Below are 26060 nucleotides of genomic sequence, written 5' to 3' on the forward strand. Positions count from 1 at the left end.
CCATACTGCGTGCATTGGTGTACATGCACTTCAGCTGGGCTGCTGATTTCACCAGTTTATGTGGTCTTCCCTCCTCTCCAGGGAGACTGGTTTCCACACCCACCCCCTTCAGACCTAGTTTAAAGCCCTCCCAATGAGTCCTGCCAACCCCAGTGCCAGCACCCTCTAGATAAATTCAACCCATCTTGGTCCAGCAGGTCAGGTGCAGTAAGAGTTGCCCCGTGATCAAAGAAGCCAAAATTCCGCTGCTGGCACCATCTCCTAAGCCAACTGTTTTGCTGTTCCTCTCAGTGTACACCACAGCTGCTGAGGGAACTGAGCAGAACACTTTTCTGCTGTGCTAATTTTCCAGTATCTAATACTCTATCATCTTTTGCTATGGGCTTTTCTCTGCCAATGGAGCTATAGGATCTTTTTCCTCTAGCTGTTCATCTGCTTTGGCAAAGACTGTAGAAAGCTACTGGAGATTTCTTTTCCTTCTGTTATTTTTTGAATGAAATTTGACAATGGCTTTTCTTAGTAAATTTGAGTAAAATTGTAGACTTTAAAAAAAAGCTAAAAAGTGTATAAACCAATAAAACTGATTTACCCTGAAGCTCTGCTGAGTTTTGAAATACCTTCATAATGAAGGTTAGCTCTAGTGGGCTCTTTCCTAGTGTGAACCTAGAGTTAACAAGCTACTGAAAGGCACTGAGCAAATGTCATGAACCTCCATTGAGTATCAGGACCTTACATAGGATTTCAAGCTGGGGCTTGCTTTTTTTTTTTTTTTATGTGTATGACAGGTCAAGAGAAAAATTAAGTAGCTGTAAATCCCCAGAGACCAGTCCATTCAGCACATTTCTATGCTGGAGCCTTGAAGAGAAATCAAAAGTTTAAATGTTCATATCCTTACCTAGCTAGAACTGTCCCCCCTTCTTGATATATCTATGTTGCAACTGTTCTGTAAAGAGAGACAAAATTCCCTGTAATAGTTTAAACTACTGTGGTATCTTATACTCCTACAACCTTCAGCCTGGCACTGTTTGTGTATTTATTGTGTGGTTTGTTTATCACATCTGAATGTTCTCAAACAAATAACAGAGGCAGGACTAGATGTCAGATATCATCAGCTTAAGAACAGATTTTTTTTTACTTTTTTTCTTTTCCCAGAAGAAAAGTCTGTAATAATTCTTTACTTTGTTCCTGTGTGTCACTGCTGTGGAACTGGCTGTGTGCTTTGTTTAATGCTATGAAGGCTTCAGGCACTAAGGGCGTGAAATAGATTCTGTGGGTGCATATCACAAAGACAGTTGTTTATCTCACTCCTGTATTACTTTTGTATGAGAATGCAATTAAGAAAAATAATAATAAAAGGCAGACCTTGCCTTCTTTCACCCATCAGTCTTTTTCTTCATCAATGTTGCACTGCAGAACAGGAAAATGTGATTAGTAACCAAAGCTTGGCTTGGCAACTGTAACACATGCATTTTAGGAGATGGTGAGTGCCTACCATGAATAGATCACTGTCTTGCAAAATATTTGCTCCTCATTATTAGTACATTTTTTTTTTCTTCTGGAATGTATGTATTCATTGGAAGTTTTTACAGCTAAGGCATGCAGGAAAAGAGAGGGATTGCCCTCTTAAAACTGATACTCTTCCCAGCCACCCAGAAAACACAGATTTCATTTGAACCCATGGTGCTCCTTATTTGTCAGCAGTCTGTCCATTGGTGATCAAGCAGTGAGCTCTATTTCTTAATAAGCAACGACTATAGATCCTAATTTACATCTTAGAGCATAAAAAAATCACGAAAAATGTGAGTAAAATTATTCTGCCTATAAGAATCATAGTCATTAGGTTGCAAAGAGAGACAGAAATCTACCCTAACGGAGGAGAAAATGTCTCTTCTTGCTTTTCTTAAGTGCAAACCCTGAGCTCAAAGGGATGCCCCAGTGTAAACAGCTTCTTCAGCTCCTTTGAATTGCCTGTAGCAGTTCAAAGGAAACACTGAAAAGTTGCCTTTGTGTCTGAAAAGGTTCTATTTCAGTAGCTTTCCCCTAGAGTTTCAACTGTTTAAAGGACTGTTCCTCTCCTGTAAATCTGATTCTGCCCAACTCTATCGCTGTGCCCAAGTTACAGCTCATAAGATGCATAATTTAGTTGCCAATGACATCATTCAGAAATATCTTTTTTTAAACACTGGTTTAAAGACTGTTTAGTTTGTGTGCTCAGACTGCACTTGGCTATTAGTCAGAATCTGCAAAAGGGATCTGTTCTGTGAGAGCTGATTTGCAGACTTTTTTACCAGGGTTGCATGGACCTTGGCCTGATGCTTCTCAGTCCTGCAGTGCCACGTTACTGCAGCACTGCTCCTTTGAGAGCACAGCTAGCATAACCACCTCACACTATAAAAACAAAAGGTGACAGGTAAAGTGGCAGTGAAAAATCACCTCTGAATATTTTTCTGAAAGAAGACCAAGAATCATGCTGAAGAATTTCTATGAAAGCGTACTCTGTGGTTTTATTGCTTGCCTACTGCTGAAAACTTTGCTTTTCCTTGTGCAAATAGCTCTGTGCAAGGGATAGTTCATTGTTTCAAGCCTTACACAATACCTCATACACAGCACCTTAACAGGTGGCAACAGATTCTTGGTTTCTCTGGCTGACTGCTATACACTCAGTAAGAGCAAGTCAGATGTCTACCTGCTTTACACATCTCATCCTGAGATATGTGGAAAGATCCCAAAGGGCCAAACTCTGCAGTAGAAGTGTGAAGACATTGAATTCAGAAGTCTGCACAGACATTACTCTTAGTGCCTTTTTGCATTCATGAATCATCAGAAATGGTTGCTGAATGTGTGATTCTGAAGTGATATAAGGCCTGCATTAGATCAGCTTCAGCAGTGTGCAATATACTGCCCTGGGAGGGTGAATGCTCAGTGAGGTAAGCTCAGTTTGCTCAGAGGGTCCCTTTTAACTAATAGGAAGTGGCATGAAATACTTAATCATCATTAAGTGGTCAAAGGTTTGAGTCTGTTCAAAAAATTGCATCTGGAGTGATTAAGTTGCTGAGTATGGGTGTCTCTAATTGTCTTATTGAAATGTTCCTCTGGCTCTGAAAAATGAAAAAAGTAACAAGTTGGGTTTTTTTAAAGAGAGAATTTACAGTAAATTGTACAGCTTAAAGCCTGCACAAGACTCATACTGTGTTACAGGAACTGTAGGTTTATTCTTCCTGACATTTGGTTGAATGTACTGTGAATATATGAAAAACCACAACAAAACTAATAACAGATATAAAAGTCATCTGGTTTTAGTCTCACAAGAAGTGTAGGAAGCATGACCAGACCTTTTTGTTGTTGTTGTGGTTTCTTTAAAATAGATATGGAACTGAACAGTCTAGAATTTGTGGATAAAAACCTAAAATAAGTTTTGATATGAGAGGTGATTTCAAATTCCTGAACCAAACACCCAATGAAAATGGAGCTCCTGCATTTCATAGTGATTTCTCTCAGTGAACTACACAGCTAAGCCAAGGGAATCATTGCTAGATGATGTTGTGTATGCAAAATTAATTTACCTGTGTTAAAAAAAATGCTAAGAAATGGATGGGAAAATGTTTCGTGGCTGACTGTTAAATACAAATAACCTTGGGTTTGGGTTTGAGTACCAAACCTCTGGAACTGAGCGAGTGTATGGAGAAAGCACAGCTGTGTGATGGCATAGCTCTGATCATCTACCCTCAGCTTCCACTGCTAGCTGGAGTTTGGGACATGAAACTGAATTAAATGCATTTTACTTACGGGTTGGACATTACTGGTGGAGAATTTGTACCATCAAAACACCTGAAAATATTTTGATGTCATTTAGAACTCACTGATGACAAATGGAACTATTTTACTTCATCTTAATGATGTTAAGCAAAATTAATTTATCCTTTCAGTTTCAATTTTCTATAGTGCTGTGTTTTTGTCCCCTCTGATCTTCCATATTGTGCAGGTTTCTGTTTCTTTTTCTTTCTTTTTTTCTTTCTTTCTTTCTTTCTTTCTTTCTTTCTTTCTTTCTTTCTTTCTTTCTTTCTTTCTTTCTTTCTTTCTTTCTTTCTTTCTTTCTTTCTTTCTTTCTTTCTTTCTTTCTTTCTTTCTTTCTTTCTTTCTTTTTCTTTCTTTCTTTCTTTCTTTTTCTTTCTTTCTCTTTCTTTCTTTCCTTTGTCTGTCTTTCTTTCCTTTGTCTGTCTTTCTTTCTTTCTTTCTTTCTTTCTTTCTTTCTTTCTTTCTTTCTTTCTTTCTTCTTTTCTTTTTTCTTTCTTTCTTTCTTTTTCTTTCTTTCTCTTTCTTTTCTTTTTCTTTCTTTCTTCTTCTTTCTTTCTTTTCTTTTTCTTTCTTTCTTTTCTTTCTTCTTTCTTTCTTTCTTTCTTTCTTTCTTCTTTTCTTTTCTTTCTTTCTTTCTTCTTTTCTTTCTTTTCTTTCTTTTTTCTTTCTTTTCTTTCTTTCTTTCTTTCTTTTCTTTTCTTTCTTTCTTTTTTCTTTCTTTTCTTTCTTTTTTCTTTTCTTTTTCTTCTTTTCTTTCTTCTTTCTTTCTTTCTTTTTCTTTCTTTCTTTCTTTCTTTTCTTTCTTTCTTTCTTTTTCTTTCTTTCTTTCTTTTCTCTTTCTTTCTTTCTTCTTTCCTTCTTTCTTTCTTTTACTTTGTCTTTCTTTCCTTTGTCTTTCTTTCTTTCTTTCTTTCTTTCTTTCTTTCTTTCTTTCTTTCTTTCTTTCTTTCTTTCTTTCTTTCTTTCTTTCTTTCTTTCTTTCCTTCCTTCTTTCTTTTACTTTCTCTTTCTTTTACTCTTTCTGTCTTTCCTTCTTTCCTTCTTTCTTTCTTTTACTTTGTCTTTCTTTCCTTTGTCTTTCTTTCTTTCTTTCTTTCTTTCTTTCTTTCTTTCTTTCTTTCTTTCTTTCTTTCTTTCTTTCTTTCTTTCTTTCTTTCTTTCTTTCTTTCTTTCTTTTCTTTCTTTCTTTCTTCCTTCCTTCCTTTCTTCTCTTCTCTTCTCTTCTCTTCTCTTCTCTTCTCTTCTCTTCTCTTCTCTTCTCTTCTCTTCTCTTCTCTTCTCTTCTCTTCTCTTCTCTTCTCTTCTCTTCTCTTCTCTTCTCTTCTCTTCTCTTCTCTTCTCTTCTCTTCTCAAATTCACCTCCTTTACTTCAGGTTGGCTGGCAAGATTCCTCAAACAGAAATGGCCATATAAAAACTGTAGTGTGAATACTTACCTTTTGTTCTTGGACAACTTGCTCACCACTAGGTAGAGTATACTGCAGAATTGCTATACATAAAAGAATGGCATTTTTATTGTGTGGTGATGAGAATACTTCACCTTGCTGATGACCTTTTGGAAAGCAGGCTGTTTCATGCATGCAATTTTAGCTCATTGAAATTTCAAAGGTCCCTTTTGAACATATATCACCAAAAGCCTTCTTTTAGCACATTGACTCCTTGTTCTTCTCTTCTGTCATTGAGTTTATCATGCTGGTGAAAGCCCACAGAGAAGGTGGTAATGCTAATATATGGATCTTGGAGGGAAGCAAACTTTGAAGGAATGTGAAATGAGTAAAGAGTCATTTGGCTGAATTTCAACAATACATAGAGGAAGTGGGAAAGGATTAAAATTTTCAGATATCAATAGCAAGACCGCAATTAAATTTCAGGCTACCAGAACCAAATAAATAAAAAGCTCAGAGCCAGATTTCACAATTCCGTTTTTTGTTCATCCATTCATATTGAACACAGGGTAAATGTCGTCCACCTCTGTGAGACTGCTCATTCATAGACATAAAAATTAGATCTGTACTCTCTCTATGGTGGTTTAGCAGGCTCACATCCTCTGGTGTAATGGGTGCCAGAAGCATAAACAGAGTTTTATGGTAGCTCTTGTGGAGCCTGTGGAAAATTATTCACACAAGTGAGTACTTAACAGCATGGGTAAGAATGGCAGCTTCAGAAGTTACTGTGGTATCCTCAGTATTAGAGACAAGCAGGATAAAGCCTGTACAAAGAAGCAGCATATAACTGACAAGATCTTTTCATGCTCCCAGTCATAGCTGGGGAATACCTGTGAGATTGTATAACCATGTTCTGAGATTCATTCCTTAAAATAGCTTTGGCCTGTATATATTCTAGCTTTGTTTTAAAAGTCCCAGCTGAGTGGAACAGTATCATTTCCACTTTAACACACTCACACATGACTTAATTCCTCAACTTTGATTCTGCCTCTTCTGTCCAAGAAGGGGAGAAAAAAGAATCAAGTTCTTTCACAGTGCCAAAGAAATGTATATGAAAGTTTCTTCATATAAATGACCAAGTGGTCTTGTTGAAGTGTCAGCATAAAGTGGATAAGAATGGAATTTTCTTTTCTTTTCCCCAATAGACAATCTTTAGAGGTTTCCACCCTCTTTTTGTTTTTGTTTTTTTGTTTGTTTGGTTGGTTTTGTTTTGTTTTTTTTTTTTTTCCAGAAGCTGCTGGAAACACAGAGCTTCCACATACTGTTCCCTTCCTACCACTGAAATGAGACTCCTGATGTCCTCTGAAATCAGTTCTGTTCTTGCAGTGTCCATGCTACAGGTGAAGGGTAAAGAGATAAAAAGGAATCTACTTTGTTTATTTACAGGGTCTTTTTGTATTGTTGACTTGCATATAGAGCCTTTGTTCTTCTACATTTGTGCTTGAAGACACTGATGTATGCAAATGCCACTGGAAAGAAAAAACAAAGACACAAAGCACTGAAGACAAAGAGGAGGTTCTTCGGGACAAGTTAAAAGAGATAAAAGCAAAGAAGTGACAAACCGAATTAGAAATCTCAAAGGTAAGGAATTCTCAAATGCATATATACTCAACTAACAAAAGAGAAAGAAAGCACAGACTGGTTCTAAACTTTACAAAAAGTTTATATCAACCATTCAATGACCAGTAAAATTTATAAGGGTTTTTTTCTTTTTTGGTTGGTTTTGGCTTGGGTTTTGTTTCTTTGTTTGTGTTTGGTTTGTTTTGATGAAGTTGTGGATCAGCCTTTGAAAGACAGCAGAGAAGAATCAAGAATCAAGAATCAAGAATCAAGAATCAAGAATCAAGAAGGTTGGAAGAGACCTCAAGGATCATCGAGTCCAACCTGTCACCCTACACCTCATGATTATCTAAACCATGGCACCAAGTGCCACGTCCAATCCCCTCTTGAACACCTCCAGGGATGGTGACTCCACCACCTCCCTGGGCAGCACATTCCAATGGCCAACCACTCTCTCTGTGAAGAACTTTCTCCTCACCTCCAGCCTAAACCTCCCGTGGCGCAGCTTGAGACTGTGTCCTCTTGTTCTGCTGCTGGTTGCCTGGGAGAAGAGACCAACCCCCTCCTGGCTACAACCTCCCTTCAGATAGTTGTAGACAGCAATTAGTTCTCCCCTGAGCCTTCTCTTCTCCAACAGGAGAACAGGAGATAATAGCACTGGACTGAAATGTGGATTTTCTTGTTGCTTACAGGCTAGGCAGGATTAGCTAAAGCAACAGGCCCAGAGAACACACACACACACACACTACTTTTAGGTAATGAGCAAAGAAATCAGTGAACCTTTTAACTGACATTTAGAAAAGTTCACCATTTCAGGAGCGATTCCTGAGATCCACAAAGCAGAAAATAAATCTACAGCTAGAGAATAGACACTGCTTTCTGCTTTAGGTTTATTGCTTTCAAGCAATAAAAGAATTTAGGTTGGAAGACTAATCTCACCATGACCCTTCATGCAATTAGTTAAAATGAGTGACTGCAGGATTAGGTCCTTGCTCATAACACACGTTCCTTGTTCCACAGGATCTGTCTTAAACCCTCCAGAATCAGTTCATTCACTTAGTCCCACTGAAGCCAGGGGGATCAAAGCGTAGCACTGTGACCTGTTTGTCATCTTTCTGATGGCAAATGGGTCAATACACTTAATGTGACTGAAGTGCTTTAACTGCTTGCTGTTTCCCTGTGTGGTAAATACAGGAAAGTGATTTGTCTGCTCTTTTGCAGCAGTCTGAGAGACAGTACCCCATTGTGCCTCACTGCAGACAGTACGTGACCCCAGAAGAGGTACTGCCAGCTTTACAGAGGAAATACAGGCAAAGGAAAACTGAAACCCAGCCTGACAAGCTTAACATGAATGACAAGAGTAGACCTGTGCTACTGCTGGAGATGTTCAGGGAAGATGCACAAGGTAAACCTCAGTACATTTCATGAGGGGTCTCCAAATTGGTAGAGTTTTCAAAGTTGTAGATATACATAGGCCAGAAATTCTGAAACTGCTGGCACTTCACTCTCAGGAAACTGTGTTCATTTTAAGAGTTTCCACTTGTCCCAGAATTAGAAATGTGTTCCTAGATAGCTAATCCAGCACAGAGCCTTCTGTTACCACAGTTTCTTTATAGATATTAATAATTTGCCACCAAGTATGACCACTGTGAAGCTAAATAAGCTAATATGCTTTACTTACACATTAATCTTACGGAAGGCTCAAGGGGGAAAGTGGAGGCAAAATGCTTGTGTGGGAGATTAGTCTGGGTTATTCTCAATGGGAGACTAATCCAGAAATAATCTCTACATTTTCTACTCATTTATCCAGAACAAGAATGCATCAAATACTTCCTAAAAATGAAAGAGCTGGGGAGCTTTCCTGTGACAGTTCTGCCATAATTTATTCCTTTCTTTTTCTCTTCTACTACTACTTTTCTGTTTTATGTCGTAGCATCACTGGGAAAAAAACTGAGTATAAAAGACTTAGAAGGTTCATATTTTTCAGTAGACTTAAGAGAATAAAGATGAAAGGGATTTAATATTTTTGGTTTTTTACTCTCACTTTGAGAAAAGCTCTTTTTCTTTCTTCCTTTCTTTCTTCCTTCCTTTCTTTTTTCTTTTTTTTTCTTTCTTTCTTTCTCTCTTTCTTTCTCTTTCTTTTTTCTTTCTTTTTCTTTCTCTTTCTTTCTTTCTTTCTTTCTTTCTTTCTTTCTTTCTTTCTTTCTTTCTTTCTCTTTCTTTCTTTCTTTCTTTCTTTCTTTCTTTCTTTCTTTCTTTCTTTCTTTCTTTCTTTCTTTCTTTCTTTCTTTCTTTCTTTCTTTCTTTCTTTCTTTCTTTTCTTTCTTTCCTTTCTTTCTTTTTCTTTCTTTCTTTCTTTCTTTCTTTCTTCTTTCTTTCTTTCTTTCTTTCTTTCTTTCTTTCTTTATTTCTTTCTTTCTTTCTTTCTTTCTTTATTTCTTTCTTTCTTTCTTTCTTTCTTTCTTTCTTTCTTTCTTTCTTTCTTTCTTTCTTTCTTTCTTTCTTTCTTTCTTTCTTTCCTTTCTTTCTTTCTTTTTCTTTCTTTCCTTTCTTTCTTTTTCTTTCTTTCTTTCTTTCTTTCTTTCTTTCTTTCTTTCTTTCTTTCTTTCTTTCTTTTTTCTTTCTTTCTTTCTTTCTTTCTTTCTTTCTTTCTTTCTTTCTTTCTTTCTTTCTTTCTTTCTTTCTTTCTTTCTTTCTTTCTTTCTTTCTTTCTTTCTTTCTCCTTCTTTCTTTCTTTCTTTCTTTCTTCCTTTATTTCTTTGTCTGAATCATTGCTTTGCCTTGCTTAGAAAAATGTTAGGGGAGGACTTTTTCTAGCAGTGTGTACATTTTATTGTCTTTTAATAGGGCTACAAAATTCTACAGAATGTAACGGGGATTTTTTTTTTTTTTCCATTGTGGAAATGGATTTTAGAACTTTAGAAAATTAGACTCAATGTCCCATGAAAAGCCTTAAGGGAATTTACTGTGCATTGATTTCCATAGATACGCATAGATGATTAAAGATGCTGTTTGCCATAAGAAGGCTGTAGGATGCTGTCACTATGGGACAGGGAATACCAGACATTGTATCATTGTGTTATTTTCTTTTGTCACTGAGCTGTGTGCTGTGATATTGTGCAAAGTAAGCAGCTGTGCAGATGTCTTTTACATATATATAATTATTTTATTATTACACAAGTAAAGACAGAGTTATGTTGGAACAGGCAGATGTGCTTCACCACTCTTTTGATAGTCTGATAATTTGCTGTATTATTTGTTGTGCTCAAGCTACTGCTTACAGGGCATTAAGATCTTGCTGTGAATTAGGCAACATTTGAAATACCAGTGTGGTAATATTTCCATACAAAGTCAAGAAACTGCAATTAATTTATAAGCTCAAACTCAAATTCATCTTACAAAAACAAAAAACAAAACAAGAAAACAAATCAAACAACAACAAAAAAAAAAAAAAAAACCAAAACTCCAAACAACAAAAACAAACAAACAAACAAACAAAAAACCACAAACCCATAAAAAAACCCAAACAAAAACCCCAAAACCAAAAAGATCTGGCAGTTTTCAGAAGCAGTTACTCTTTATTCACCTGTGAATGTTGTTGCAACACTTTTTAGAAGTGGACAGAATTAAAGTTTGAAGAACTAGGGATGGAACTTGGAAACCATAATTTGCTGTTAGTGTGTTTTTCTGGTATTTCATCAAGATGGCTAAGACGCATGAGCAGTACAGCTAGGTGATATTTAATCCTGAATCTGGAAAGTAGAAATAGGGAACATTCATGACCAGTATGTTGCAACCTTCAGACCTGTCTTGTGCAATAGTATTTGCCAGACCCTAGAGACTGAGAATGAATTTCTAGTCAAATTTAACTCTTGGCTGCTATGGATAACAAGATATAGGATCTCATGTGGCTGTTACAATATGTCAGATTAATCCTTTTTAATCTACTTTTGATCAGACTTCACTCTCCAGAGCAGATACTTAAGGCTGAGTTTATCATGGATAGGATTATTTTTTGTTTTGTTTTGCTTTTCCAAAAGGGCACTTTAAGTAGTAAAGAGTCTATAGAAGGCTGCAGTGGCAATAAGGGGAACTAGAATTGACTGCTGCACATGAATCCACACATCTATTAAGTATTTTCAGACATCTCACAGACCTACCTGCTAGAAGAGCTCTGTAAGAGAAGGCAGGAATTTATGATTCTGGAAGCAAGAGTTTCTGGCTGCTGCAACATTGCTCTCCATGCAATCTGAGAACATCTCTTGCAGCACCACCAGCTCCCATGCACGTCTTCATCAACTTTGTTTTTGCAGACAGAAAGCAGAATTAACTTCTGCATCCAAGAGATGAAGGTGCTGGAGAGGGAATCCTGAAAGATAACTTCCTTGCCACAGAGTTATAGCTCAGCTGTGTGCCTTCAACTACAGGAATATTTTCTTTCCTTCCCTCTGAAATGATACCTTGGGGGACCTTTGGTAAGCATATACTGCTAGCTGTGATGGAGGAGCTGTCTGCCTGACAGGTAACTTCCCTTTGGTGAGTGCTGTAGCAATTGGTATAACAGCCAGGTCTTAATTGCCTTTTTTTTTTTTTTTTGAGCACATGAGATACATGTCCACTGCAAAAGCAAAGGGTTGGAAACAAGACCTTGCACACCCTCTGATTTTTGTCTGTCCCTGCACAGTCCTTCCCTGTGAAGGCAAAGAACTGGGACTTTTAATGGAGGTGTATTACTTCTGACAAAACAGCAACCCCTTTGCCTAGTGTACCCTGGCAAAGTGCATAACCACATGTGTACAACGTGTGTTTCATTTCAGTTGTTTGAAACCAGAAGGTCTTTATGTGGTGTTAGCAGTCAAAAAAAAATTCCCCAATAAATATAACAGAACTGTCCTCTCCAGAACACATAACTACCTCCTAAGGAAAACTAAGCAATATATGAAGAAAAATATTAACTTACTATTTTAAAAGATGAACCTTATAGGACATATAGAACCCTCTTAATCTGCATTTTGTTACAGGCATGTCTGGTCCTTTATCTGTATGTTCTAGCTTCTACCTGTTGTTCCTTGTCTTATCACCAGGCACCACCAAAAAGAGACTGGCACCTTCATCTTGACATCTTCAGATATCTATAGATGTTGTTAAGATCCCCTCTCAGCCTTCTCTTCTCAAGACTAAACAGCCCCAGTTCTCTCAGTCTTTCTTTGTGGGAGACATGTTCAAGTCCTTCACTCATCCTTGTAGCTCTCCACTGGATTCTCTCCAGCAGATCCCTGTCTCTCTTGAATTTGGGATCCCAAAACTGGTCACAGGATTCTAGGTGTGGTCTTAGTAGGGCAGAGTAGAGGGGGAGGAGAACCTCCCTAGACCTGCTGGATACACTTTTCTTAATGCACCCCAGGATGCCTATGGCCATCTTAGCTACAAGGGCACATTGCTGTCCTTCAGCTAACTTGCTGTCCACTCCAATTCCAAAGCTCCAAGGTCTTTCTCCATGGAGCTGCTTTTCAGTACTGGTACCTGGTGTTATTTGTCCCCAGATGCAAGACTCTGCACTTGTCCTTATTGAATTTACTTCCCCCCCCCCCCAACTCTACATATTAGGACCACTTTTGAAAAGATTATTAGATTATTTGCTGACTTTGTGAAAGGGTGATAATAGGATGCTTATGCTTACAAACCTTTACAAACAAATGGAAGATCTCAGCTGAAGGGTTTTACTGACCTACACAGAAAGCTGATCATATGTGTGTAGTGCAAATCACATAAACGCATTTCACATGGTGAAATCCTTGCACAGTGGTTTTGCAGTGAGTGATAAAGAAGTCAGGATTTCACAAGATCAAAAACCAATTGCCAGATTTGTCATTTTCTTCTCATTTTTATGCATCACTTTTTTTTTTTTCCTTTTCTTTTCTTTTTTCTTTTTTTTTTTTTTCCTGTGGTATCCTGGTAAGGACAAGTTATAACTTAAGTACTGAAGGCAGATTTTGAGATGCATATTGCATTTAGTGCACAAAGCTCCATGTACACATTATAAGGCTGTCATCATGCCTTTCATATTCTAGATTTAGCATATTAAAACTGACATTACAAATGCAATAAATACCTTTCTCTAACCAAGCACATACATACGAATTCTGAATACAAAACAGAGAGGACTGAGTATTGAAAATACACCAGGATCAAAGAATTCTTCTTTAAATTTTGAACATAAAATAGAGAATGTGGGCATTTTATAACTTGAACAGAGTTCCAAAAAAGTACTGTGAGCCCATATAGACATGAATCCTTTTAATTATCATGTAAATAAGTGAGCTTCTCAAATCCAAGCCCCCTGTGAACACTTATTCCATTACTCTGCTGGAGACATCATTCATCTGTGGTTCATGTTTTGTTTTGTTTTGTTTTGTTTTTCAAAACTTAATGAGTTTGGGGTTTTCTTGTTTGTTCATTTTTTTAATTAATCTTAATATAAGCTACCTCACATCTGCAAATTTAGTTGGTGTCAATTTAATTGGTGGTATTTCATTTCACAAAATGTCAACAGAGCGTTTCCTCTGTCTCACACTTTGACTGAAAGGCAGGAAAATAAAAAAAAAAAAATGAAGAAAAGAAATTGAGCCTTGACATCACTCTCCATTTTTGTCACTTAACTGACAAGGTCACTGAGCTTCCTCAGGCTCCCTGTGTTGCATCTGACTAAAAGAGTCAAAACCCACATCTCAAGAATCAGACATAGTCCTAAACACCCTGTCCTCTTCCCACTCTCCAGCTTCTTGTCCCTTAGGTCAGCACAAGAGGTAGAAATGTAAATTCTCTTTTTCCCCTCTTTCTTCCTCTGTCCCACATAAGCACACCAGATTTCCCTGGCACGTTTACCCATACCTAAGAACTGGAGCAGTCACTTGAGTGTTCTGAGGCATTCATCACAAATGTTCCCACAGACTGAGTCAGTGTTTGGAAAGTGCTTCAAAGTGATATTCTACATTTCTTCATTATCAGTAGAGATTAGGGAGATCAGCTGAGAACCCTAAGTAGCTCAAATGAAGCAATTTCAAGGGGCATCTGCAAATGAACTACAAATTTCTTTTCATTTGGGGCATGGTATGCCAAAGACATGAAATTCACTAAGATTTTCAAATAGATACTTGTGTTAGCTGACTTAGCTTTTGCTTCTATTGACTGCAAGACAGCTCTCAATCAGAGGACTTAAATATGGATTAAAGAAATTATTAACTTGAAAATTTTAGTCAACAGTAATGTAAGTACAGATATTATAAAGGAAAGAAGATCCTTGTATGCACTCTACTTGCAGGTGCAACTAGTTTTCCTCACAACATTTCATTTCATAAACTACATTCTCTAAGTGTAGTTAATGTAATACTAATGGTAACAGCTACTTGCTGAGGAGCAGCTTTTGTATTCAGTGGGTCCCCATGGTAAGGATAAGACCCACCTATATTAGCATGTTAGTTCAGATCTGGACTGCACTTGAAACTCCTGGTTATTGAATTTCCTGAGATGTCTACAAAATCTGCTTTGATTCCTGTTGTAGAGGAATCTCAGATAACAGGCTCTCTGTGGACCAAACCAAACTGAAAAATGCACTCCACTTGCGCATTTGATTTGTTCCAGCTGTGCACCTAATGCCCTCCACCTGTGCACCTAATGCCTTCCAGCTGTGCACCTGATATATTCCAGCCTGAGTCAGATCCAGAGCATGACCCTGCAGACACATGATGTGTAGATCCTGAGTTATCTTCTGCTTTCTAACTGATACAGTCAGAAGCATGAAGCTAATGTTGTGTAGGGAAGGTTTTCTTGGAAAAGCAACAAGATTTATTGGAAGATCTTGGCTTATAGGGCAAATTTAAAGAACTATAGGACTACAATCTTCAGCAGAAGAAATCTACATTGTACATAAAGGAGGTGCTTTAAAGAGAAGAATGCCATGTAAGTGTTTTGAGCATCTTGGCAACTAAATACATCACTTTTAATACTACTCCTCCTACTATGTTGATACATGTGTGCTGGCACTTTGTAATGATCTAACACACAGGTATACCTTCTGATCGTGTGCTGCAATGTTAAGTTTGGGGCTGAGAGGCTCATAATTTATAAAGCACCTTCAATTACTGATGTATAAACTATGTTCTTAAAGCCAGCTGCTGCCTGGTATGTATGAAAAGAAAGACATCATGTGTCCACTGAAGCAAAAAAAAAAAAAAAAGTGCAGCATTCAATAACAGAAATAAAACAAGAAGATAAAAAAAACAGATCATAGAAAATGAGATAAACAAGACTGCTGCCAGAATAGACTCCCATCCACCAATACCCACACACGTCATAAATATGCAGTGGGATATATAGCACAGATAACTTTTACTGAGAAGAATGAACCACTTGTACCCACACACTCTTGTGTGTATTTTCCAAGTTTGTGGGTAATGGTTGCTGAAAGTCTGGTTTGGTAGTGTTCCCATTTTTTTTCTATACAGAATAAGTTATGAGCAAACTTCAGAAGAGGTTTAAACTGATAGATCACATCTGTACATCCCATTCAGACATGCTCACAGCAGCCACTGACAAGAAAAAAAAGAAGAGTGTTTAGCAGACATCAACAAGGAGAAGAAGGAAGAGCTGAAAAGTCATACATTTTTCAGTTTAGTATTTCACAGGCAAAACACATGCAGTGTACACTGAACCAAAAAAAAAAAAAATCTTTTCTAAGGTACTATTAAAGGTGAGAACCAGCCACAAAAGCAATCATTTAAATCAACTCCAAATGGTGGGGTTTTTTTGATGAAATCTGCTATTTTTTTTTTTCATTTCAGCAGCTTAATACCCTATTTCAATCTTTTTTTTTCCCTTTTTTTTTTTCCTTTTTTGTGTCACTTTTGAATGAAAAAATGCCTATTCAAAACTTAAATGCAGTTTCAATTAGAAATGTAGAAATGAAACACAGTTCAACTTGGAAAATATTCATAGCAAATGTCTTGATGTTTTCTTTGTGTCCTTACTCCTTTTACTTTGTTCTTCTCAGCCAGAATGAGAACGAATTTATTATTGATCATGATAACCTTCTTTTTTTTATGGGTTAGAATCCTCAGTTCTTGTGGAAGCAGTTTAGGTGCCCAAAGAGCTCTAACTGCAGCCATGTGCATAGGTGCAAGGCTTCCTGACAGGGACAGCTAGTACAGACATATGTTCAGATGTATCAAAAAACAGCATTAGAACCTTACATTTAGACAGTTTTTTTTTCTTCTGAGTCAGGTCAAATAATTGCTCTTTATAAAAACTTCCATGTCATCTGATTCAATTTTCATTTTTCTTTTAAAGCCTATTGGAAAAACAAAAAACATTTCCTGCTTGCTCTGCCCAGCTTTGCCTATATTTTCAGTTACTTCTAGCTTATAGAATGGAATCATAGAATTGTTAGGGTTGGAAGGGACCTCAAGGATCATCTAGTTCCAACCTTCCCTGCCATGGGAGTTACCTGCTCCTGGAAGAGGAAAAACCCAATGACAGGGCAATGTTGGGTGTTACATCTTAGGCTCTCAGAGGAATTTGTGAACAATGTAGGTAGGAAGGTCACACAGCAATGTCAGTGATTTAGGAATAAGCCAAAAATAAGGAAAAAATAAATAAATGAACAAAAAATGTGTGTGCCAAAGAGGAGGCTTTTGTTAATCTATTGGCTCAACCAGCTTTGAGCAGTGCAAGGAGAACTGATAAATAAAGGTCTGTTTCCAAAGTACTATTTCTATTCCTTCATCAGCTGTTTTCTCAACCCATAAAATATCAAAATCAATTTAGTGTTACTTACTAATAGAGGAGGACTCTGTATGGAGCCCTTTACACTTATACTGATTTTTTAGAGTCATCTGGTCAAAATCTGTGACTCCAGTTCAGAACATGTGTTTCCTTGCAGGACTCAACATAAATAGAGAGAAGGATGTGAAGACTTGAGAAAGAAGCAATGGAGAAATCTCTGGAGGCTTTGAACAGGTCACAGACACATCCAGGTAAATGTTTTGTATATTTACTTATGTGTAAGGAGATATCTGTGTTGAGGGCCTGCTAACCTTCTATTCAATAAATTTGCTATGCAGAATATAACCTGTAGGCAGTCTGAGAAAATTCCTGCTTTTCCATATTCATTCCTCAATGTATCCCTCATTTTCAAGCTAATGTAGGTTCTGCACACCTATGCCTCTTTAAAAAGCAGCCACATCAGTCAGAAGTGAATGGTGACAGTGGGGCAGTAAACCAGACCCTCCTTTTGGAGAGAGATAAGTCTCTTCCCTTTGAGTTTGATGGATGCTGTTTGGATACAGTTGTATCCTGAAATAACACCAGGCATTGTTTTTCCCTTCATTTGCCTTCCAACACCAGGGATTTATGATGTTTTCCCTTTCCTTTCATTGCTAGGAAGGAAAATCCTAACTGGCCAAATGGAAAGATTTTTAGGCTTTTTGTTCTTGCTCATTTTGCTCTCCTTAAATCAGATATACTATTGTAGGCTAACCTGACATCATCCTTGCATTTCTGACAAGGAGCCAGAGCCCTCAGCTGTTTTTCAAATTGGCAGGCACTGAGTAACTTGTAGAGAAAATGAAGTGCTTATTCTTGCTTACAAGATTCATTATTATTTTTCCCAGTCATTATGAATTGAAATAAGCCATCTGTTATAGTAACAGTGTGTCTTGCACTAAGAAGCATGGCTTTAACTAGGAATAGAAACAAATGTCACATAAAAATGAGTCTGAGGATCCACATATACATCCAAATTAGACAGCATAATAATAGCAGCAATGGATATGTGCATAAAACTTGTTGTCAGAATATTTACTGCAGCTTTCAGATTGAGACACAGTAGGCTGATGCCAGTTTAAATTGATAAAAAAAAAAAATCTATTAGCTTGAAAAGAATAATTTTTATTCACTCTCACTTAATATTAAATCTATGTATTAGACCAGTAAGGCAAGAAAATGTGAACTTGGGTACTGAGTATGATTTTCTTTAACATTTTGGATCAGTGGTAGGATCATTTCCAAAACAGCTTAACAAAAACTGAAAAGCACTAAAAATCTCAAAAGCCTTTTGACCTGAAAAAGTTGTTTTCTATTACACATTAAACATAATCTACAAAATAAATTGCTGTGTTTGTGAGAACAGATCACAGCTCTCCTGCAGAGCTCAGTTGGATGGTCTGTTCTTTGGGGGTTTTATCACGATGCCTTGTCTATTCCTTGACAGGTTCATACTTGACAGTAAAATAGAGCTAAAAATTGTATCATAGTTGTACTTATTTTTTTTCCACTTTTTACAATTGTTTTCAGAATCATATTTTATTTGAAAAAAAAAAAAAAAGGAGGCATTTTTCCCAAATACCACTATCTGTTGCAATGCTGTATCCTCTCTTCCCAACTGTTATTTTCCTATTTTTTCTTCATGTCTCTCCTTAACCTTCTTCTTTCAACTTACGTACAATTTCTTTAGGTCAGGATCAGAATTGGTTCAGTGTTCATGAAGCATCCTATATGGAGAGATCACCAACAGTTTAAAGGTCTGTTTTATATACACTAACAGAGAAGGGCTGTGAGGTCTCATCCAATAAACATCTGCAAACATCTACCACCAAATTCTTTGAGTACCAGACCTGTAAGGATGGGGGATTTTAGCTTTGTATGGGCAATCCAAGCCCCCTCTAGAAAACGTGGTGGAGCTCAGTCAAAATGCACACCCCAACAAGCAGACAGTCTAACGTAACTCTGAAAGGAGTAGTGGAATGGGCAAATGGGTGCAGCATGAATTTAAAATCCAATATTTAAGGCATTGTTGTCAGGTTCAAGAGCATGGGGTCCTATTTGAAGAGCTGAGGAAAGACTTTTTTTGTGTGTGTGTCTTCATTGTAAATATGAAGAGGCTGTAGAGCATTAGAAAAGGAGGTACAGGTTCAATTCCTTTCTTTGGCTAGGGGAATTTTAACTCATGCCTTTCTTTTGTTAAGATAAAGCCTGAAACTAAACTTCCAGCAGCAGGTACTATATGAAATGTAAATGTTCTCTAAGTGATTTACAAAGGATTATGACAAAATTCTGCAGCAGAGCCAATAAGTACAGGATATTAAACATGAGACTTGTAATTTCTCTCTCATGTTTGGATTTGGCATTTAAATCAATGGTAATTTTTACTTTGAATTCACTGAAAAAAAAGCCCCACTTGGCTACATCAAAAGATGTGAGGCCAGAAGATCAAGTGAGATGATTCTGCCACTTTACTCTGCCCTGGTGAGACCTCACCTGGAGTACTGTGTCCAGGTCTGGAGCCCTCAATGCAGGAAGGATATAGACCTGATGGAAAGGGTCCAGAGGAGGGACAGGCGGTTGGAACACCTCTGCTATGAGGACAGGCTGAGGGAGCTGGGGGTGTTCAGCCAGGAGAAGAGGAGGCTCTGGGGAAACCTGATAACAACGTACCAGTACCTGAAGGGGGCCTACAAAAAAGATGAAGAGAGACTATTTACAAAGACCTATAGTGATAGGATGAGGGACAATGGCTTCAAAACAGAGAAGAGCAGATTTAGATTGGATGTTATGAACAAGTTCTTTACCATGATGGTAGTGGAACACTGGGACAGGTTGCCCAGAGAGGTGGTTGGGGTCCCATCCCTGGAGATATTCAAGGTGAGGCTCGACAGAGCTCTGAGCAGCCTCACCTCAGGTCTAGTTGAGGATGCCCCTGCTTACTGCAGAGGGGGTTGGAGTTAATGAACTTTGGAGGTTTCTTCCAACCCATACTATTCCATGATTCTGTGATCTGTTGAAAGATTTTATGAATACATAGATGAGCAGGTGACATTTTCTCTTGAAAACTGTTTATGACTGGTAGATTAATACCCACAGGTTAATTCAGCAAACACCCATGGGCACACGAATAGGCTTATGTAAATCCAAGAGAGAGAGAGAATGAGAACCACTTACATAGAACACAAACCCAAAATTTGTCTCAGACATGGTGACCTAGTAAGTGGCAAGCCAGCCAAATGCTGGTCCTGAAACTGAAAGCAGCCTGTGGGGGTTATTGCCAGTTGTAGGGCTTCTCTTCAAATGCTGTTATGACTTGGTAACCTCAAAACACTTGGCAGTCATCCTTCAAACATGCCCAGCTACTTGCCGTGCACACATTCCATGTCCTCCAGACCCACCTAAATGAATGGAAATCCTTGGAATGAAGAGGGTATGTTAACAGGGCATGGCTGCTGTACCTCATTGTTGGCTATCATGCTATTATAGGAGACATTCGTCTTTTATCCTTGTTCAGCTCCAGTAATAATGTGTCATCTAAGACTCCTGACTCTTAATTAGGAATCATACTGCTATTCCTCACCTAGCACTGTTGTACCCTGCTGTGACTTTTCTGTCAGTCTGCTCTTCCCTCTGATAAGATACAAGGTAGGGGAGCACAGGGGTTAATGCACTTATTTACATATGGTAATACAGTGTATAGCAGTGAATTAATAAAACAGTTCACAGTATTTCAGAGCTAAAAAAGCAATTAAGCACCATCTCATCCCTGGTTTTACTTTTAAACTTCCAATGTTTGTTTTGTTGTTTTTTTTTTTATTTTATTTCTTTAGTGAGCAATATCCAATCAGGTTGGATTTGGAGAGGCTGGAAGATAGTTGACATTAAAAATATTCCTTTAGAGCTCTCTTGGTGAATTTCATGGCTTGTTAATGAAATTAAGTATATAAAATGTCTCCTCTTATAGTTTCACCCCTTTTTATACTTTGCATTTCTCCAATGTGGTCGGAGTACAAAAACAAAGGAAAAATAATCCATGGTTACCCCTTTTGAAATGACTGCAAGTACTAAGAGAATCCAGACCTACTAAAGGGGGGTAATTGACTTGATTTGCAGGAGGCCAGCACACCACCCACAGAGGTGCCTGACTACCAGACAACGCTGGATTCCTGCTGTCCAAAACCCACTTTCATCCCTGGTGTCTGACATTGGTCAGTCAAAAGGTAGGATACTGAAATAAGCAGTGCAGGCTGGAAAAGCCAGGTCCTTAGCTCATGCAGAATGGTGTCACTCTGAGAGCAGTGGTACAGTGATGATTTATACCAGCTGAGGAACTAGGTATGTGTGATCTTGCATGTACAGTATGCATATTGTTTTCTTTGTATTTACAGCTATACCTTTGAGGGCACATTGGTTAGGAATACAAATATTTGTGCACAATGATGATTGTAATAAGCAATTACATTTGTTATTTAAATATTTTCATAATTGCTCAGTTCATAAAGCTGAGCACTAAAACAGAACATCTGATAATATGTTACCATTCTTCCTGGTACCATCCAATCCAAAGACAAATTAATGTTCTTTCTGATGCTGTTCATTTAAAATCTATCAGATTGTAACTGCAAATACAGACATGTAGCATCTCAATGAAAGTTGTAATGGAAGAGAATGAATCCCAGAGCTTAAAACCTGTTCTTATCAGTTACAAGCACCAGACAGCATAGGAAGAAACAGGGTAGGAGAGGCATGAGTGGTAGCAGAAGTGGATAGAAACATATTCTGTGGCAGAGTTTGTATTAAGGGTGATACTTTACTATGTATTTAAAAAAATTAAATAGGAAAAATAAGTTCTGCTCACTTTGTGAGTCTAATTCACAGTATCTCAGTATCTCACAATATTTCATCCTGATTCAGGTCAGGATCGAATTTACTCTAACTTGGATGTCATGAGAAAATATCAGAAACAATTCAATCCCACCCTGCCCCCTGGTTGGCTGATTCTACTTCCAACTGAGTAAGAAAACCACACAGCTTCTCAAAGCAGCAAAAATCTCAAGATTATAGTCTCAAGCCATTCTGGGGATGTTACTGTCCCAATCTTGAGACAGAATCTGCCTCACAAGTTTATTAAAGCTAGGTTTGGTGTAGAATTATAGAAAGCTTTGAGCTGGAAAGGACCACCAAAGGACATGTGGTCCAGCCCTCCTGGAATGAGCATGGACATCTTCAACTAGATCAGGTAGCTCAGAGCCCCAATCAACCCAAAACTGAATGTTTCCAGAGATGGGGTTTCTACCACCTTTCTGGGCAACCTGTGCCAGTTTTTCACCACTTCAGTTGTAAAATATGCCTTCATTCTATCTAGTTTAAATCTCATCTCTTTTCATTTAAAACCATTAGCATTTGTCCTACCACAACAACAGGCCTTGCTAAAAAGCTTGTCCCCATTTTCAAGTATTGAAGGGCCACAATAAGATCTTGCCAGAGCCTTTTTTTCTCCCAGCTGTACAACCACAGCTTTCTCAGCCTATTCCTCAGGTGTGTCAACCACGCCACTCAAACACAACTAAACTTTAGTGCTTAATGAAAGGAAGATCCATTAGAAAACCTTGTCCCAGTTGCAATGGCACTAGAGATTAAAGTTGACTGTGGTGTGGCACTGACTTAATAAAAGTGCAGAACCTAGATTCAAGAACCTATCAAGAGTGCTCTGGCTGAGTACTACTCAGCAGCAAGTGGCTCTCTGCAACTAGGAAAGGCAAAAAGTGATATTGAACCTAGAGAACAGGCAATAGATGGCAGGGGAAAAGGTCGAGTTTTTTGACAAGACCTTATCTGTTGGGTCAGGTCAGTAGATTTCCTGTACCCTGAGACTTCAGTATACATTAACAGTAATGGATTTCCTTTGAAATACAATTTATTCTTCTTAAGCTTGATTGTGCCATGTCTTATATCAATAAATATCAAAACTGTCATGATGACAGAATTAATATTGCAAACTTAGGCCAGAATGAATATTGAATATTGAAAAGAGTCCAAAGCAAACAAATTTATGCTGTCTTCAGAAACCTGACAGAAAAAGGTTGGAATGTGCATTAGTCCTTAGCAGAAGTGACTGCAGAGTTTATCCATCATAGTCTAGTACAGGGATGCTGAAGTCAGAAGAATTTATGGAAAGGGGAGAAGGGACCCATAGGCATACATGAGCAGAGGCAGGGATCAATTTATCAGTGGAGTCACTTAAACTAAGAAAACAACCAATAAACAAACCAGGCAGTGACAGCTATTAAAACACTGAATCATGACCATTCTGAATGCAGAATAAGTAAGTGCTATTATTTAGTATGTAGAATACACAATAGGTATTTGTGAGTTTTCTTTGTGATACTGAAGCTAAGGAGCAGCCTCTTGGTTCTGAGCTATGCAGGCCTGATGAGAGAGGCGGGGAGAAATCCCAGCCCAGATTAAATTAATGAGGCTTCTACCACTGATTTCAGCTAGGCAAGGATTTAACACCTTGTTCCCACCAAGAATCTTACACTGTAAATTAATTTTTCTCAGCAGTCTAATACTGCCTCTCCTTAGAGCACATCTTTTCACATTTGTATAGGATGATCACTCTGTATTCAAAATAAGGTAAAATGGCATGAACGTTGAAAACTGTGAGGCATTCTTACACCTCAAACAGCCTCTTAGGACTACAGAGCTAAAGCTAGACAGAGGAATATTTCTTCAATCTGGCCTGCCTGAAAAGCTCCAGTCATCCCCTCTAAATGTTGCTATAATCATACATCTCTTCCTCTCCAGTTCAGATTTGTAAATGCAATGAAATCTTCCATGGTTCATTCTGAGAAAAGAGAATTACTATACTTTTATGGTGGTGTAATTGCTCTAGAGTAGCTAATAATGATGCATCTGCAATATCATAAGCACGGTGTTATAAAATCCAGTGCAAACAATTAGATCTTCAGTTATATCACAGAAAGCTATTTCAGAAATGGGATGGGGTTCAGTCATTCATGTAGACAGATGCTCCCTTACATTTGGTCATGTAGTGAAAAAGAGAGGTTACCTAACCCTTTACAGCCACAGTCAGTTGTTTTAGAAGGTCTGTCAAAACAAAAAAGACTGCCAAAAGCTGCCTACAGATCTGGCATAAAAAAGGAAAGACAAAAAATGAGAAGATAAGTGAAGGCCTTCTTGAAAAACAGATGGCACTTGCACAATTGCTTGTATCTTTTGTGCTAGCAACTCTGTTACTGCAGTTTGGGACACACTGCTTTTTGAGGACACTGGCAGTAATCAGCTCTTGTGCAATGTGCTGTGTGCTCAGCTCTTGGGCTGCACTAGTTTGGTTAAGAGACAGCGTTAAAGAAAAGTTTTCTTTAGGAAACTGAATTAAAATACAGTTTTTAGTATACAGACTTTAAAAAAAAAAAAAGAAAATAAAATTTTGCATTTATTTTGGAAAGGATCAGGGCTATGGAAAATGTCAAACATTCAGTGCACTGTTAATGGATTTTCTGCCAAAAGCACTCTTGACTGTTGTGCTGAAAAGAATGCATCTCAGATTGCTTCTGGTAAATCATTTGTGCCACAGCAGTGTGGTTTGTATTCCTTTTCCACATACACGGAATCTATAGCTTGGCTTTTGTAGACCCATACTTCCTGGCACCTGGAAGTTCTCCCCACTGCAGTATTGTGCAGCATAAATGAATCTCTAGAAGCTCAAGGCTCAGCTTTTCCACAGGGGATCAGAAGTTTCATTTGCGCTACAGTTTTTCTGTTGTGCTTTTCCCTTGTCTTTTGACAAGTTCCTAGCAAACAGGCACAGAGCAAACATGACCATGCTGCATCTTAGGAAAGCTGTTAGGGAGCAGAGGCATATTTCACTATAGGCTCTTCCCTCTGCCAGAAAAGTCCCACTTTCTACCTGGGTGTTCTGGTGTCTCTAGAAAGCAGCTGTCTCTCATGTTTATTGAAAGATAAGCATGTTGAAGCATTTCTTCTTTTCACAATGTGGATAGCTTTTTTTTTTTGTCACATACAAGGTCATTTCAGATAGACTCTATCCACTGGCTCAAAATAGTTATTTTGGGTAGTTATTTTATAAACTGCTCCCTAGAAGCTTTTTCTATACAGACATAACTATTACAGAATCACAGAATGCTAGGGTTTGGAAGGGGCCTCTGGAGATCATCTAGTCCAACCCCCCTGCTAAGGCAAGTTCACCTTGATCAAGTTGTACAAGAAACACCTCCAGGGGGATTTTGAAAGTCTCCAGAGAAGGAGACTTCTCTTCCAGGACTTCTCAAAGCAAAGAGATTTTTCCTTAAGTTCAAGTGAAACCTCCTATGTTCCAGTTTGTACCTGTAGATACAGTGGTAACTGCATCAAACGTCTCTTTCCTAACAATTACACTAAACACACCTTTTCTTGATTCCAGCTGTGATCTATACACGTTTCCAGCCCCTTATTTAAGATGCTGAGACATTTTTCTGAGTCTTTCAGGAGCTGCGTATGTTTCAGCAACAATAAAGCCAGTAAATCATGTCCTCACTTGTTCAGAGTAGAGGGACATTATCAAGTGAGTACTGGCCACACTATTCCTGATAAAGGCCAGGATGCTGTTGGCCTTCTTGGCCACATAACACACTGCTGGCTTATGTTCAGCTGACTGTCAGCCAGTGCCCCCTGGCCCTTTCCTGGTGGGCAGCTTCCCAGCATTGCCTGGGGTTGTTGAGACCAACATGCAGGACCTTGCTAAACCTCATAAAAGTGACCTTAGCCCATCAATCCACCCTGTCCAGATCCCTCTGCAGAGACCTCCTGCCTTCAAGCAGGTCAACACTGCCACCCAATTAGGTGTCATCTGCAAACTTACACAGGGTAACTTCACTCCCTTCCCCCCCCCCCCCGCCCTCCCTTCTCCAGATCACTGATAAATATGTTAAACAAGATTGACCCCAAAACTGAGCCCTGGGGAACACAGCTTGTGACCATCCACCATCTGTATTGGTCTCCATTCACCACCACTCTTTGGGCCTGGCCATCCAGCCAGTTTTTAACCCAGCCTAGTGTCCAATCATCCAAGCCATGTGCAGGCAGGCTTTCCAGGAGAAAGTTATGAAGGTATGTGTTTTCCACATCTGCACTCCTGAGTAAGAAAAAGATACTAAGGAGGGGGAAATTGAATGAAACCCAAAAAGAGCAGGAAACAGCAATATCTTATTCTCCAAGCAGTATCTCAGATTATTCATTCACTTTAATTATTTCTCATCTTCATCTTTCTTGACAGCTTGTGAAATGAAGTCCTTCAGATGATGCAGGGTGTTTTTTGTATTTACACCTTGTCTAGTTTAGAAAATTATGCATTGCAAAACAGAATATTTGCTAATTACTAAGAATAATCATTTTTCTCACTGCAATTTCACGTCATTAT

Source organism: Indicator indicator, chromosome 5, assembly GCF_027791375.1.
Source record: "Indicator indicator isolate 239-I01 chromosome 5, UM_Iind_1.1, whole genome shotgun sequence".
Taxonomy (NCBI): domain Eukaryota; kingdom Metazoa; phylum Chordata; class Aves; order Piciformes; family Indicatoridae; genus Indicator; species Indicator indicator.